The 2799-nt window shown below is 53.3% G+C and overlaps 1 pseudogene; it reads left to right on the forward strand.

The window, feature by feature from the left end:
- Window positions 1-221: 221 nt before the first annotated feature.
- On the forward strand, window positions 222-2164 carry LOC125505986 (UDP-glycosyltransferase 83A1-like; annotated as a pseudogene).
- The last annotated feature ends 635 nt before the right edge of the window (window positions 2165-2799 follow it).

Raw genomic sequence — 2799 nt, forward strand, 5'->3', positions numbered from 1 at the left:
AGATAACCTATTATTTGGAAGAGACAAACATGTGGTCTGTTGAGTATAAATGTGCTGATGCAATCCCTGATGCAAGATCAATTGGTCTGGCAGACCCTTATATGCACATGTGTGGGCATATATATACCAGACTATCGTCCTTGTCATCCTCGTCCACGGGGAGAGTGACACATTTTGCTCTTGCAAATTTTCCATACTCCATTCTAGCGCAAACAACCACAATGGCTGCTGCTGCTCATCTAGCTGCTCAGCCTCGTGTCATGGTGCTACCCTTTCTTGCGCAGCGTCACGTCATCCCGCTCATGGAGCTGTCCCGGAAGCTCGTTGAGCACGGCTTGGAGATCGACTTCGTGAACACCGAGTTCAACCACGGCCACGTCCTCCAAGCCTTGGCAGAGGACGGAGCAATCCCAGGAGGAGTTCACACGCTCTCCGTTCCCGACGGCCTGGGGCCTGCCGACGACCACACGGACATCGACGTGCTGGTCAAGGGACTGCCGGCCGCCATGTCCGGCCACCTTGAGGAGATGATCAGGTCTAGGAAGACGAAGTGGATGATAGCGGATGTGTCCATGAGCTGGGCCCTGGAGCTGGCCACCACGGCGGGTGTCCGTGTCGCGTTGTTCTCCACGTACGCTGCAGCCGTGTTCGCGCTCGGGATGAACCTCCCAAAGGTGATAGAGGACAGTGTTGTTGATGAAAGTGGTAAGGGCAAATCAAAATTTCCATTTCCACAGTTGTACTTTTCTTCGTATTTGGAGTTTTGGACATGAACATGGACACCACGTACGCAGGGAACATGAAGAGGCACGAAAGGGTCCAACTGATGCCGCCCACTGACGTGGCAGAGATCCCTTGGGCTAGCCTGGGCAGCACCCCCGAGAGGCGAAGGACCAATATCCAGAACGTCCTCAGGACCAACCAGTTGATACCACTAGCTGAGAAGATCATCTGCAACACCTTCATGGAGATGGAACCTGGCGCTCTGGCTCTGCTCCCAAATGCGCTGCCGCTCGGCCCGCTGGTAGCGCCGACGTCGCGGCCGACCGGACATTTCCTGCCCGAAGACCTAACCTGCCTCGCCTGACTGGACGCGCAGGCCCCCGGTTCCATCGTCTACGTCGCCTTCGGGAGCTCCGGCGTCTTGGATGCGACGCAGTTCCAAGAGCTTGCTGACGGGCTCGCGCTCTCCGGCCGACTGTTCCTCTGGGTTGTCCGACCAAACTTCACCACCGGAGCCACAGAAGGTTGGTTCAACGCGTTCAAGCGCCACGTCGAGGGAAAGGGTCTGATCGTCGGCTGGGCACCGCAGCAACACGTGCTCTCGCACCTGGCCGTCACCTGCTTCGTGTCGCACTGCGGGTGGAACTCAACCATGGAAGGCATGCTGCACGGTGTGCCATTCCTCTGCTGGCCATACTTCGCCGACCAGTTCACCAACCAGAGCTACGTCTGCAACGTGTGGGGCACGACATGAAGCTTTGCCGAGACAAGCGAGGGGTCGTGGCGAAGGAGGAAATCGAGAGCAAGGTGGCGCGGCTGCTCGGTAACGAGGGGTTCAAGGCGAAGGAGGCCACGTGGAAGGACAGGGCGTGTGCGAGCATTGCAGAGGGCGGGTCCGGTAGCAACTATCGTGGTTTGCAGGTTCTTTTTTCTACAACGGTCAGGTCAAACATATTGAATAAATACAACGCGCGGGGGGGGGGGGGGGGGGGGGGGGGGGTGTGGAGGGGGGCAATTAATGCCCCCTGCCTATCCATTTATTAGTGTTGATGTTAGGTTCTATTATTATTATTTTATTATTTGACATGGACCCGTGGCTTCAACTTTTACTATGGCCTAGGGTCGGCCCTGATGACGAATCAGATCTAATACCGCTAAAAGCATAACAAAGCTATGTAAGAGCTTGTACCAAAGACTGCCACACTCCACTTCACAACTTCATAAAAAATTATCAACACGATGTGATGAGTCATTACCCATATAACCCTTTCTTTGGAAAAGATAAACATGTGGTCAGTTGACTAGAGATGAGCTGATACAATCCCTGATGCAACATCAATTGGTCTGGCAGACCCTTATACTGTATATGCACATGTGTGAGCATATATGACAGACTATCAGTCCATCCCCTGTCGTCCTCGTCTACATAGAGACCCTGTGACAAACTTCGTTCTTACAAATTTGTCGAGGCATACTCCATTCTGTTAGACAACATGATAGATAGAGTTGTAGTTTAAACTCATATATCTCCTTCTATATGTATTTCTCTTTATTCAAACTATCTCCCTCGATCTCCTGTAATCTAGACGTATCCTAGTGATCGTCTAACTTGTACGCCACAGCAGGCTGTTCGCTAGAATCAATATATACCCGTGGCCACCTACGGGTGGTAGTACGCTTCCCATAACATCTTACATGGTAATCAGAGCATCTTCTTCCTAGATCGAGAGAAAAGAGAAGAGATCGCATCTGGCCTATTCCAACCTCGTCATGACTACCGCCTCCACCCAATCCAGCACCATGAGTGTGCTCACCACATCCCTTTCCTCCACCTCCACCTTTACCCCCTCATCATCCAGCGCCTCCCACCGCCATACCCCTTGGGTCACCACCACAGGAGAAGCTCACGAGGAATAACTTCCTCATGTGGAAATCCGTCGTGTTGCCACAAATCAAGGGCGCACAGATGGCTCACCACCTCGATCCGGCGAGCCAGGCACCACCGGAAACACTCACCATCACCAAGGACGGCAAGGAAGAGCGGATCGCCAACTTTGCCCGCGTTCTCTGGTATGC

This window comes from Triticum urartu, chromosome 5A (genome assembly GCF_056163025.1).
Source record: "Triticum urartu cultivar PI428250 chromosome 5A, HENAU_Tu73, whole genome shotgun sequence".
Lineage (NCBI taxonomy): Eukaryota > Viridiplantae > Streptophyta > Magnoliopsida > Poales > Poaceae > Triticum > Triticum urartu.